At 48.6% G+C, this 14,527-nt stretch overlaps 1 protein-coding gene across 3 annotated transcripts in view; it reads right to left on the bottom strand.

The window, feature by feature from the left end:
* LOC140424932 (cilia- and flagella-associated protein 69-like) overlaps positions 1 to 14,527 on the bottom strand; it is a 186,983-nt gene that overhangs the window by 51,169 nt on the left and 121,287 nt on the right. The window lies entirely within an intron of this gene.

Here is a 14,527-nt window from a genome sequence, read left to right as displayed (position 1 = left end):
TAAACTCGGTCCTAAATCTACTTCCCCTTATTTTGAGGCTATGCCCCCTAGTTCTGCTTTCCCCGACCAGTGGAAACAACCTGCCCACATCTATCCTATCTTTTCCCTTCATAATTTTATATGTTTCAATAAGATCCCCCGCATCCTTCTAAACTCCAATGAGTACCGTCCCAGTCTACTCAACCTCTCGTCATAATATAATCCCTCAACACTGGGATCAACCTAGTGAATCTCCTCTGCACTCCCTCCAGTGCCAATATGTACTTTCTCAGGTAAGGAGCCCAAAACTGAACACAATACTCCAGATGTGGCCTCACCAACACCTTATACAATTGCAGCATAACCTCCCTAGTCTTGAACTCCATCCCTCTAGCAATGAAAGACAAAACTCGATTAGCCTTCTTAATCACCTGTTGCACCTGCACACCAACTTTTTGAAACTCGTGCACCAGCACACCCAGGTCCCTCTGCACAGCAGCATGTTTTAACATCTTACCGTTTAAATAATAATCCATTCTGCTGTTATTCCTCCCAAAATGGATAGCCTCACACTTGGCAACATTGAATTCCATCTGCCAGACCCTAGCCCATTCACCTAACCTATCCAAATCCTTCTGCAGACTTCCGGTATCCTCTGCACTTTTTGCTTTACCACTCATCTTAATGTCGTCTGCAAACTTTGCCACATTGCACTTGGTCCCCAACTCCAAATCATCTATGTAAATTGTGAACAACTGCAGGCCCAACACTGATCCTTGCATTTTCAGATTCCAGCATTTTCCCTACAACCGAAGTTAAGCTTACCGGCCTATAATTACCCGCTTTCTGCCGACCTCCTTTTTTAAACAGTGGTGTCGTGTTTGCTACTTTCCAATCCTCTGGGACCACCCCAGAGTCTAGTGAATTTTGATAAATTATCACTAGTGCGTTTACAATTTCCCTAGCCATCTCTTTTAACACTCTGGGATGCATCCCATCAGGGCCAGGAGACTTGTCTACCTTTAGCCCCATTAGCTTGCCCAATACTGCCTCCTTAGTGATTACAATCATCTCAAGGTCCTCACCTATCATATCTTTATTTCCATCAGTCACTGGCATGTTATTTGTGTTTTCCACTGTGAAGACTGACCCAAAAAACCTGTTCAGCTCCTCAGCCATTTCCCCGTCTCCTATTATTAAATCTCCCTTCTCATCTTCCAAAGGACCAATATTTACCGTAGCCACTCTTTTTTGTCTTATATATTTGTAGAAGCTTTTACTATCTGCTTTTATGTTCTGAGCAAGTTTACTTTCATAGTCTACCTTACTCTTCTTTATAGCTTTTTTAGTAGCTTTCTGTTGTCCCCTAAAGACTTCCCAGTCCTCTAGTCTCCCACTAATTTTTGCCACTTTGTATGTTTTTTCCTTCAATTTGATACTCTCCCTCACCTCCTTAGATATCCACGGTCGATTTTTCCCCTCTCTACCGTCTTTCTTTTTTTTCGGTATGAACCTTTCCTGAACACTGTGAAAGATCGCTCGGAAGGTTCTCCACTGTTCCTCAACTGCTTCACCATGAAGTCTTTGCTCCCAGTCTACCTTAGCTAGTTATTCTTTCATCCCATTGTAATCGCCTTTGTTTAAGCACAAAACACTAGTGTTTGATTTTACCTTGTCATCCTCCAACTGTATTTTAAATTCCACCATATTGTGGTCGCTCCTTCCAAGAGGATCCCGAACTATGAGATCATTAATCAATTCTGCCTCATTACACAGGACCAGATCTAGGACTGCTTGTTCCCTTGTAGGTTCCATTACATACTGTTCCAGGAAATTATCCCGGACACATTCTATAAACTCCTCCTCAAGGCTGCCTTTACCAACCTGGTTAAACCAATCGACATGCAGATTAAAATCTCCCATGATAACCGCTGTACCATTTCTACATGCATCCGTTATTTCTTTGCTCATTGCCTGCCCTACCATCCTGTTACTATTTGATGGCCTATAGACTACTCCTATCAGTAACCTTTTCGCCTTACTATTCCTGATTTCCACCCAAATTGATTCAACCTTGTCCTCCATAGCACCAATATCATCCCTTACTATTGCCCAGATGCCATCCTTAAACAACAAAGCTACACCACCGCCCTTACCGTCCATTCTATCCTTTCGTATAGTCTGATACCCTTGGATATTTAACTCCCAGTCGTGAACCTCCCAAGGATCTCAAACTGATATTCCCACTCCACACTTCAAATGCTTTTTCAGCATCCATGGACTCCACCTCTGATTCGGGCACTGAATGTGTCCAATATTAACGGGATGAACTGACCTGCAAATTCTTGTGAAACTCAATGGGGAATTCGTCAGGGCAGGGAGCTGTACCTGCCTGCATTAACCCTATACATTTCATAATTTCCTCAGGGCCCAACGGGGATTCCAATTCTTTTTTTTTTGTAAAATATTTTATTAAGGCATTTGTGATTTTATAACAGTAACAGTAAACCATATACAAACAACTATAAACATAGTGCAAAGACCCTCTACCTCCCTCACAGGTCCCACTTTACTAGAACTGTCTGCTGACAGTTAATTTTCTCTAAAGAAGTCGACAAATGGCTGCCACCTCTGGACAAACCCTAGCATTGACCCTCTTAGGGCGAACTTGATTTTCTCAAGACAGAGAAAGCCAGCCATGTCATTGACCCGGGTCTCTGATGTCGGGGACTTCGAGTCCCTCCATGCTAACAGTATCCGTCTCCGATCTACTAGGGAGGCAAAGGCCAAGACGTCAGCCTCTCTCGCCCCCTGGACTCCCGGGTCCTCCGACACTCCGAAAATCACTACCTCTGGACTCGGTGCCACCCATGTTTTTAACACGATGGACATGACATCTGCAAACCCCTGCCAGAATCCCCTTAGCTTCGAACATGCCCAAAACATGTGGACATGGTTCGCTGGCCACCCCGCGCACCTTGTACACCTGTCTTTAATCCCCCAAAACGTGCTCATCCGGGCCACCGTCATGTGTGCCTGGTGAACGACTTTAAATTGTATCAGGCTGAGCCTGGCGCATGATGTGGACGTGTTGATCCTGCTAAACGCATCGGCCCAGAGACCTGCCTTGATCTCTCCCCCTAACTCATCCTCCCATTTGTGCTTTAGCGCTTGTGTCTGAGTTTCCTCTGTCTCCATGAGTTCTTTACAGATATCTGAGACCTTCGCCTCTCCCACCCATACCCTAGAAATTACCCTATCTTGTGCCCCCGTGGAGCGGGAAGGTTGGGACCTGCCTTCGCAAGAAGTCCCGAATCTGCAGATACCTAAACGCATTCCCTCCCGTCAACTCAAACTTGTCCTCTAACTCCCTCAAACCGGGGAAGCTCCCATCTACAAACAAATCCCATCCTCCCAATCCCTGTTCTCTGCCATCCCCGAAACCCTCCATCTAGTCTCCCTGGGGCAAACTGATGGTTGCTACAGATTGGAGCCCAAACCGATGCTGCCTTCGCTCTCGCATGTTTTGTCCACTTCCCCCAGACTCTCAGGGCCGCCACTACCACTGGGCTTGTGGAGTACCGGGCCGGCAAGAACGGCAGAGGTGCCGTGATCAATGCCCCTAAACTCGTGTCCTTACAAGATGCTGCCTCTACTCGGTCCCACACAGACCCTTCCTCCACTACCCACTTCCTAATCATGGCTATATTTGCCACCCAGTAATAGTTGCTAAAGTTCGGCCGTGCCAGCCCACCCTTCCCCCAGCCACGCTCCAGCACCACCTTCTTCACTCTCGGGGTTTTACCTACCCAAACAAAACCAGAGATCACCTTATTTACCCGCTTGAAAAAGACCTTTTGGATAAAGATGGGGGGGGGGCACTGAAAAACAAACCGGAATCTTGGGAGGACCGTCATTTTCACTGTCTGTACCCTCCCCGCCAGTGATAACGGGAGCATATCCCACCTTCAGAAGTCCTCTTTCATTTGTCCCACTAACCGGGTCAAGTTTACTTTATGTAACAGCCCCCAGTCTCGTGCCACCTAGATCCCTAAATAATGAAAGCCAGCTCCCACCACTCTGAACGGCAGCTCTCCCAGTCTCCTCTCCTGCCCCCTTGCCTGGATCGCAAACATCTCGCTTTTCCCCATGTTCAATTTGTACCCCGAAAAACGGCCAAATTCCCCTAAATGGAATTAGGGGAATTCTCATGATCTCGCCCATCCCCTCTAACGGATCGGAAACATAGAGGAGCAGGTCGTCGGCGTATAGCGAGACCCTGTGTTCCATCCCATCCCGGACCAGCCCCTTTCAGCCCCTGGAAGCGCTTAACGCCATAGCCAGTGGCTCAATGGCCAGAGCGAACAGAAATGGAGAGAGGGGGCAAGCCTGCCTAGTCCCCCGGTGCAGTCTAAAATAGCCCAACGTCAGCCGGTTCATTCGAACATTCGCCTCTGGTGCCTGGTACAGCAGCCAGACCCAGTCGATGAAACCCCGACCAAATCCGAACCGCCCCAACACCTCAGCACGGCAGCATGGTGGTTAGCACAATTGCTTCACAGTTCCAGGGTCTCAGGTTCGATTGCTGGCTTGGTTCACTGTCTGTGCGGAGTCTGCACATTCTCCCCGTGTGTGCGTGGGTTTCCTCCGGGTGCTCCGGTTACCTCCCACAGTCCAAAGATGTGCAGGTTAAGTGGATTGGGCATGCTAAAATTGCCCTTAGTGTCCAAAATTGCCCTTAGTGTTGGGTCGGGTTACTGGGTTATGGGGATAGGGTGGAGGTGTGGGATTGGGTAGGGTGCTCTTTCAAAGAGCCGGTGCAGACTCGATGGGCCGAATGGCCTCCTTCTGCACTGTAAATTCTATGAATCTATGAATCTAGATAGTTCCATTCCACCCGGTCAAAGGCCTTCTCTGCGTCCATTGCAACCACTACCTCCACATCCTTTCCCTCTGGGGGCATCATGATTACATTCAAGAGCCTTCTAACATTGGCCGTTAGCTGCCTACCCTTAACGAACCCCGTCTGGTCTTCCCCTATCACCCCGGAACACAGTCTTCTATCCTTGAGGACAAGATTTCAGCTAACAGTTTGGCATCAACATTCAACAGGAAGATCGGCCTGTGAGACCCACATAGCTCAGGGTCCTGCTCCCGCTTCAGGATCAGTGAGATCGCTGCCTGTGACATTGTCGGGATAAGAACACTGCGCTCCCTTGCCTCATTAAATGTCCTCACCAACAACATCTCAGAGAACGTTTTATAAAATTCCACTGGATAATCATCTGGTCCCGGGTCCTTGCCCGACTGCATTGCTTCCAGTCCATCTGCTATTTCTTCAATCCCTATCGGGGCTCCCAGCTCTTCTACCAATCCTTCGTCCACCTTCGGGAACTCCAGCCCTCCCAGAAATTGCCTCATTCCTTCCACTCCAGCTTGGGTTTCCGATTCGTATAGCGTGCTGTAAAACACCTTAAACACCCTGTTGATTCCTGCTGGGTCCAAGATAGTGTTCCCTCCTCTGTCCTTCACTCTCCCTATCTCCCTAGCTGCCTCCCTTTTCCTGAGCTGGTGCACCAGCATTCTACAACATTCTCTCCATACTCATATATCGGTCCCCTCACATTCCTCAACTGCTCCACCACCTTCCCCGGAGATAACAAGCCAAATTCCACCTGTAGCCTTCGTCGTTCCTTCAGTAATCCTGCCTCCGGTGCCTCCGCATACTCCTGTCTACCTGAAGTATTTCCCCGACCAACCTATCCGCCTCTGCCCTCTCTTCCTTCTCCCTATGGGCCTGAATCAAAATCAGCTCCCCTCTGACCACTGCCTTCAGTGCGTCCCAAACCATTGCTGCTGAGACCTCTCCCATATCGTTAATCTCCAGGTAGTTTTGGATGTATTCCCTCACCCGCCCGCACACCCCCTCATCCGCTAACAGTCCGACATCCAATCTCCATTGCGGGCGCTGACCACCCTCCTTGCTCACCTGTAGGTCCACCCAATGTGGGGCATGGTCCGACACGGCAATCGCCGAATACTCGGTGTCAACCACCCCCGCCAGTAAAGCCCTGTTCAAAATAAAAAAGTCAATCTGGGAGTTTACTTTATGTACATGTGAGAAGAAGGAGAACTCCTTCGCTTTTGGCCGTCCAAACCTCCATGTGTCTGCCCCACCCATCTGCTCCATGCACCCCTTTAGTTCCTTCGCCATTGCCGACACCCTGCCTGTCCTTGAACTCGACCGGTTCAGCCTTGGGTTAATGGCCGTATTGAAGTCCCCCCCCCCCCCCCCCCCCCCCCCAATGATCAGCTTGTGTGAATCCAGATCCGGGATCTTCCCTCACATCCGTCTTACAAACTCCACATCATCCCAGTTTGGTGTACAAACATTCACAAGCACCATCGGCAACCCTTCCAGCTTCCCGCTAACCATGATATATCTACCCCCCATATCCGCAACTATCTCCCCGCCTGAAATGACACTCGCTTATTAATCAGGATCACGACCCCTCTAGTCTTAGAATCCAGCCCGAGTGAAATACCTGCCCGACCCATCCCTTCCTCAGTCTGTTCTGATCAATTACCCTCAGATGTGTCTCCTATAGCATTACCACGTCTGCCTTCAATCATCTCAGATGTGCGAACATGTGAGCCCTCTTAACCGGCCCATTCAGCCCTCTGACATTCCATGTGATCAGACTGGTCGGTAGGCTTCTCACCCCATCCCCCTGCCGATCAACCATCCCCCTTCTTAGGCCAACCTCCAGCTCATGCCCCGCGCTCCCTCCGGCCCGCCCTCAGGCAGCCTCTGTCCACGACCTCCTATTTATCTCCAAGCAACAGTCCCTCCCCTGTCAGCAGAGCAATTCCCCCCCCCCCCCCAACAGCACAATGAATGCAACCCCCTTCAACAAACAAAACATCTGCTCACCCCCCACTGCGCTTCCGTGAGCCAACCAGCCCAGCTGGCTTGGTGTCCCCCCCATGGTGCCAGACATCTTACCTCCTATTGTTCTCTCCCCCTTCCCCCGCTTGGACATACCTATTCAAAAGGCACATTTCCACCCAAGCACACCCAAAGAAAAAACATCAAAGATTCACCCACCCTTCCCCCACCAGTATAAGGTTAACTCACAAAACATCGCAACAGCCCAAAAAAAGTTACAAAAGTAATTTCTCATGCAGTGCAAGAGTAAGAACAATTTTAGCAGAATCCCTACAGCAAACATCAGTCACATCAGTCTCTATCTAGACCTTTTCATAAAGTCCATTGCTTCATCTGGCCATTCACTCAAAGTAAATTTGCTGCACTTCATAGGTGACCCATAAACGAGCTGGATAAAGTAGACCAAACTACATCTTCCCCTTGAAAAGGGTCGATTTCACTCGGTTGCTTGGCAAAGCCCTCCCTAATAAACTCCACCAGCGGGTCCGGTGTCCACTGGGCCGCCGAGCCAGTACTCTGCAGATCCGCCATTGTTTCCTTTGCTGCAGAATCTGCATGTGTCTGCTCAATTCGGTTCTTCCTTCCCTTAAGTCTACTTCTGTACCGTGTCTCCATATACTGGATGGGTTCCTCATCACAGTCCCATCCACCACCGACCCCTCAAACAAATTCCGAAAAAAGTCGGGGGAAGAAGGTCCAAAAGTCCGTCACGAGCGGGAGCCTCCAAATGTGCGACCTACTCCCTCATGGCCGCCACTGGAAGTCGTTAGGGATTCCAATTCTTCCCGCCTATCTCTCTCCACCAAGGGGATGTCCCCCGCCAAGATTAGCAAATAGGAGTCTAAGTCAGGAATGGAGGCTAGGAACTTGTTAACAAAACCCGTGTCATCCCAATTTGCTGCCGACATTAACCAGGGCCACCAAGGTATCCGTCAAGGACCAACTAACAATCGCATATCTACCATTAGGATCCGCCAAGATGTTGGAGGAAGTCGCACGTTGGGTGGCTCCTGCTCAAGGCTTGATTTTTTAGAATTTTATGCCTGGTCCCAGGGGCAATGTTTTGACAATTGAGTGCAGGAAGACATAAGGAAGGGGGGGCATGTCGAAAAACTAAAAGCAAGCCAAGGTGAAGAAGAGAGTGAGTGAAGGTTTGCGTTTGAGCGAAAGGGTCAACTTGGTAGCTGGGAAGATGGTGGAGGCTGGGTCGCTGGGTGGGGCCGCATTGCATCGAGAAGATGACCGAGGTGATGGCTTTGAAACTTGAGAAACAGTTTGCAAAGCACATGGAGGTGATGAGGAAGGAGATGCTGGCGGCGCTGACGGTGTTGGTGGAGGAGGCAATTGCCCCAGTGAAGGTGGCGGCGTCAAAGCCATCGGCCGAGGTGCGGGAGCAGGGTGAGAAAATGAAGGTAACAGAGGAAGCACAGTGATCAGCTCACCGTGATGGGTGAGCAGCTGCAGAGGGTTTCGAGGCCAACAAACGGCTGCAAGCTAAATTGGAAGATCTGGAAAACAGATCGAGGTGGCGGAACTTGAGGATCGTGGGCCTGCCCGAAGGGGTGGGGGGCCCAAGGCCGACTGAGTATTTTGCCAAGCTGATGTCGGAGCTGGTGGAGGAGAGAGAAGATCCCTCCTGGTACGAACTGGATCGGGCTCATCGGCCGTTGAGGCCTAAACCAAAGACTAATGAGCCACCAAGAGCAGTGATTGTTTGCTTCCACAGGTACCTTGTGAAGGAGAAGGTCCTAAGTTGGGCGAAGCAGAAGCGGAAGGTGCAGTGGGCTGAAGTTGGTATACGTATTCATGGCGGCAGGGTAGCACAATGGTTAGCACTGTTGCTTCACAGCACCAGGATCCCAGGTTTGATTCCCGGCTTGAGTCTGTGCGGAGTCTGCAAGTTGTCCCCGTGTCTGCATGGGTTTCCTCCGGATGCTCCGGTTTCCTCCCACAAGTCCTGAAAGACGTGCTGTTAGATAACTTGGACATTTTGAATCCTCCCTCTGTGTACCCAAACAGGCGCCGGAATGTGGTGACTAGCGGCTTTTCACAGTAACTTCATTGCAGTGTTAATGTAAGCCTACATGTGACAATAAAGATTATTAATTATTATTATTACTAGGACTTAACTGTAGAGTTGGCGAGTAGGTGGGTGGCCTTTGAACGAGTGAAGATGGCACTGTACAATAGTGGGGTGCGGTTTGGCGTAGTATACCCAGCTAAGTTGAGGGTGACCTTCAACTCCAGAAACTTTTATTTCGAGACGGTGGAAGCGGCGGAGGCGTTTGAGAAGGATTGAGGCAGAAGTGAGGAATGGGACTGAGGACTGGTCTTGGACCGAGGGGAGGGGGGGATGGAAGAGTGTATATAGTTCTATTTTTAAATTTCATTTTATTACATGGGCTAAATGGGGTAGAGTAATCATTTTGGATAAGATAAAGGGGGGGGTTTCTTTCTTATTTTTTTTTGTAACAACGTTTTTTCTGGGGTTTGTATGTTTGCACTGGATTTGTCTGTTTGAAGTGGATATGTATTTTTATGGGACCAGGCAGTGGAGGGGAGTGGGGCCTGGGCAGGGGCCCCACACTAACAAGCTTAAGTCAGCTAGTGAACGGAGGTGTGGTGGGGATAGGGGCTGCGGACATTGGAGCCCGGTGAACAGGTTTTGATGAGCCAAGGAGGTGTGAAAAGGAGGTGAGGGGATCGACACTGGGTGAAGTGTTTCTGAGAGGAAGTGGATGGGGGGATTCTGGGAGGATGGGGAGGGGTTTGATGGCAACAATGGGACAGGGCGCAGGGCCTGAAGTTATGATGATGGTGTACAGGAGGGGCGGGGGGTGGGGGAGAAGCCTTGGTCAGGTTAGTTACATGGAACGTGAGGGGGTTGGGGGGACCAGTGAAGAGGTCGAGTTTCCACATCTAAAAAGTTTAAAGGCTGATGTGGTTATGTTACAGGAGACTCATCTGAGGGTGAAGAATCAGGTGAGGTTCAGGAAAGGCTGGGTAAGCCAAGTGTTTCATTCGGGTGTGGTGAATCCAGCCCAACGCATCAAACAAGCTTGCCACTCTCCCATTGATTATGTCCACACCTCCCGCTGCCTCAGGAAGGCAGACAGCATTGTCAGAGACCCCTCCCATCCAGGCTTTGCCCTCTTCCAGACCCTTCCATCAGGCAGAAGGTACAGAAGTCTGAAGACCCGCATATCCAGACATAGGAACAGCTTCTTCCCCACAGTTACTTGACTCCTCACCGACTCCCCCTCGACTGATCTCTTCCCTGTAAGAGCACTATTCACAACACCCTATCCTGCTTTTGCTCATGTATTTGCTTTGTTTGGCCCTTGTTCTGCACTGTAACCAATCACTATTTGTCGATGTACCATTTGTCAATGTACTCTGTTGATTATTCTTTTTGTCTACTATGTACGTACTGTGTACATTCCCTTGGCTGCAGAAAAATACTTTTCACTGTACTTCGGAACATGTGACAATAAATGAATGAATCAATCAATCAATCTTCAGCCAATTTGATTCACCCCACGTAATATCAAGAAACAGCTGAAGGCACTGGATACTGCAAAGGCTATATTCAGACAATATTACTGAAGACTTGATGGCAAATCCACCCTATCAGCCTACTCTCAATCATCAGGAAAGTGATGGGAGTGGTCATCAAAAGTGCGATCAAACTGCACTTACTTAGCAATAACCTAAGCAATCACAGACGCTCAGTTTGGGTTCCGCCAGAGTCATTCAACTCCTGACCTCATTACAGACTCAGACCATGGACCAAAGAACTGAACTCCAGAGGTGAGGTGAGAGTGACTGCCCTTGACATCAAGGCAGCATTTGATTGAGTATGGCATCAAGGAGCCCTGGCAAAACTGGAGTCAATGGAAATCAAGAGGAAAACTCTCCACTGGTTGGACTCATACCTTGCACAATGGAAGATGGTTGCGGTTGATGGAAGTCAGTCATTTAAGTCCCGGGACATTACTGCAAGTTCATCAGGGTACTGTCCTAGGCCCAACCTGCTTCATCAATGACCTTCATCCAACATAAGGTTAGATGTGGGGATATTCGCTGATGATTGCACAATGTTCAGCACCATTCGTGACTCACCAGACTCTGAAGCAGTCCATGTGAAAATGCAGCAAGACCCGGACAATATCCAGGCATCAACTGACAAGTAGCAAGTAACATACACGCCAAACAAGTGCCAGACAATGACCATCTCCAAAAAGAGAGAACCAAACCATCGCCACTTGACATTCAATGGCATTACCATCACTGAATCCCCCACTAGCAACATCCTGTGGGTTACCGTTGACCTGAACTGAATTGGACTAGCCATATAAATACTGTGGCTACAAGAGTATGTCAAAGGTCAGGAATCCTACGGAGCGTAATTCACCTCCTGATGACTCAAAGCCTATCTACCATCCACAAGCCACAAATCAGGAACGTTATGGAATACACTCCATTTGCCGGGATGAGTGCAGCTCCAACAATACTCAAGAAGCTCAACACCATCCAGGACAAATCAGTTCACTTGATTGGCACCCTATTCCACAAACATTCACTCCCTCCACCACTGATGCACAGTAGCAGCAGTTTGTGCCATCTACAATGAGCACTGCAGCACCTCAGCAATGCTTCTTAGGCAGCATCTTCGAAACCCATGTCCACTATCCCCTAGAAGTATAAGGGCTGCAGATACATGGGAACACCATCACCTGGAAACTCTCCTCCAAGTCACTCACCATCCTGCCTTAAAAATATATTGCTGATCCTTCACTGTCGCTGGGTCAAAATCCTGGAACTCCCTCTGTAATAGCACAGTGGGTGTACCGACAAACGTGGACTGCAGACTTTCAAGAAGGCAGCTCACCACCACCTTCTCAAGAGCAATTGGGGATGGGCAACAAATGCTGGCCTAGCAAGCGAAGCCCATATCCTGTAAAAATTAATTTTTAAAAACGAATCAGCAAGAAGAGGAAATCACTCCACACTGGCAAAATGGCAAAACCAGCAAGGCAAAGAGGAGCGCTCATCAATTAGCCAAGGCAGAGGTACAAAGAAGAACTAGGGAAATCAAGAACCAATGGTGGACTGAAAAAGCTAAGGAGCTGCAATTCTTCGCTGACGAGCATGACATGGGGCATCTTCAATGCCACCAGGGAAATATATGGACCCAATACTCTAGGCCTCAAACAGATGTGGAGTAAGGATGGAACCTTCTTGAGAGGCAGAGAAAATATTGGCCTTAAATGGAGAGACCACTTCAAAGAGCTCCTAAACCATGATGCAACCATAGATGATGAGAAAATATGTTTGAGGAAATCTCCCAATCCCCGTCAAAGATGGTTTTGGACTCCAACCAGAATGGACAAAGCCGAAGCCGCTATTAAACACATGAAGAATGGATAAGCCATAGGGGTGGACAGGATTCCAGATGAGATTTCCAAACTTGCAGGAGAAGAGATCACCCGTCATCTCCATCAGCTGTTGCTTAAAATCTGGGACAGAAAAGAAATTCCTGCCGACCTCAGGGATGCTGTCATCGCCACCATCTTCAAGAAAGGAGACAAAGCAGGCTCTGAATACTACCGAAAATGTTCCTACTCTTCATCGCAAGGAAGATCATCGACAGAACCTTCACTAGCTGCCTACTCCCAGTCTCTGAAGAAGTCCTTCCAGAAAGCCAGTGTGGCTTCCATCCAAACCGTGGAACAGCGGACATGATTTTCACTGCTCGGCAACTTCAAGAGAAATATCAGGAACAGTATCAACCATTCTACATAGCCTTCATTGATCTGACTAAGGCTTTTGACTCAATCAAGCCGAAAGTGCCATGGAAGAACATAGAACAGTACAGCACAGTACAGGCCCTTCGGCCCACGATGTTGTGCCGACCATTTATCCTAATCTAAGATCAATTTACTGCTCTCCAGGTGACCCTGTCAAAGGCCGGCTGTCCAGAGAAATTCATCAATATTCTCTGATTCCTCCATGACAAGATGCCAGTGAAAGTCCTAACTGATGGAAGTAAGACAGAAACCTTTGAGGTCAAGACTGGAGTCAAGCAGGGATGTGTCATCACCCTCGCCCTTTTCTTCATCTTCATCCTCACCATCCTTCACCTTGTCAAGAGCAAGCTTCTCAGTGGAGTGGACATCATCTACAGGATGTGCGGAAAACATTTCAACCTCAACCAGTTGAAATTCAAGAAGGAAAGAATACTGACATCACTCATGAAGCTTCAGTGTGCGAATGACATTGTCATCTTCATTCTCTCAGAAGACAATTTCCAAGTCATGCTTGACACCTTCGTGGAAGCATACCAAAGAATCAGTCTCGGCCTCGACATCAAGAAGACTGAAGTCCTCTACCTCCCCACCCCAGGCAAGATCCGGTCTCTCCCTCCATCAAGATCAATGGAGAAGCCTTCCCAAATGTGGAGCATTTCCCATACCTGGGGAGCAACCTCTCCTCTAAGGATGACATTGATGCAGAGAGCCAACACCACATCAAATCCATGAATGCCTTATTCAACACCTAAGGTTGACAGTTTATGATGACCTCAGCATCTGTGCTGACACCAAGATCCTTGTGTACAAGGCAATCATCCTCCCAACTCTTCTGTGGGCTAAACAGCTGGCTTGTAATGCAGAACAATGCCAGTAGCGCAGGTTCAATTCCCGTACCGGCCTGTCCGAACAGGCGCCGGAATGTGGCGACTAGGGGCTTTTCCCAGTAACTTCATTGAAGCCTACTTGTGACAATCAGTGATTATTATTATTATTATTCTATATGGCTCAGAAACTTGGACTACATACTGATGCCACCACGAGGCCCAAGAGAGGTATCATCAATGCTGTCTCTGAGAGATTGTCTGCATCAGCTGGGAGGACAGGCATACTAATATCATGGTCCTTGTAGGAGCCAGGAGCACCAGCAACGAGGCTATGATCATCTGAAACAAACTCGGCTGGGCTAGCCATGTGCTTAGGAAGTTACAGTCCTGACTTCCAAAGCAAATCTTTCTCACCCAGCTCAAGGAAGGCTCCCAAAAAAGAGGACAAAGGCAGCGCTTGAAAGACACTGAAGACATACCTCAAGAAATGCAACATAGATGTCAATGCCTGGGAGACCCTTGCTCAGAAGAGACCTACTTGAAGGAATGTCCTGATTGAAGGAACAAAATTCTTCAAGGACACCCAATAGCAAGAGGAGGCCTGGAAAAGAATCCTGAGAAAGAAATACCAGTGACCTAGAGTAATAGAAACATAGAAAATAGCAGGAGGAGCCCATTCGGCCCTTCGACCCCGCTCTGCCATTCATTATGATCATGGCTGATCAAGGACCGATCAAGTCCAAGGACCAATCCCACTTCTTGGAGGCACCTGCCAAGTGTGTAGTCGAAGATGCGGGTCTAGGATTGGGCTCATTAGCCATGCAAGAACCCACAAAATCCATGACCAGTAACATGGATGTTCTTAGCTTGACAATGATACTCGTTTACGAGTGATCGCCAAAGAAGAGTACAACATAAACTAGATCAACTATGGTCTTTGTTTCTTCAACAGATTTCTATGT

The sequence above is a fragment of the Scyliorhinus torazame genome, chromosome 6 (genome assembly GCF_047496885.1).
Source record: "Scyliorhinus torazame isolate Kashiwa2021f chromosome 6, sScyTor2.1, whole genome shotgun sequence".
Taxonomy (NCBI): Eukaryota; Metazoa; Chordata; class Chondrichthyes; order Carcharhiniformes; family Scyliorhinidae; genus Scyliorhinus; species Scyliorhinus torazame.
Note: the sequence above shows the minus strand (reverse complement) of the source record. Positions and strands in the feature narration are given on the sequence as shown.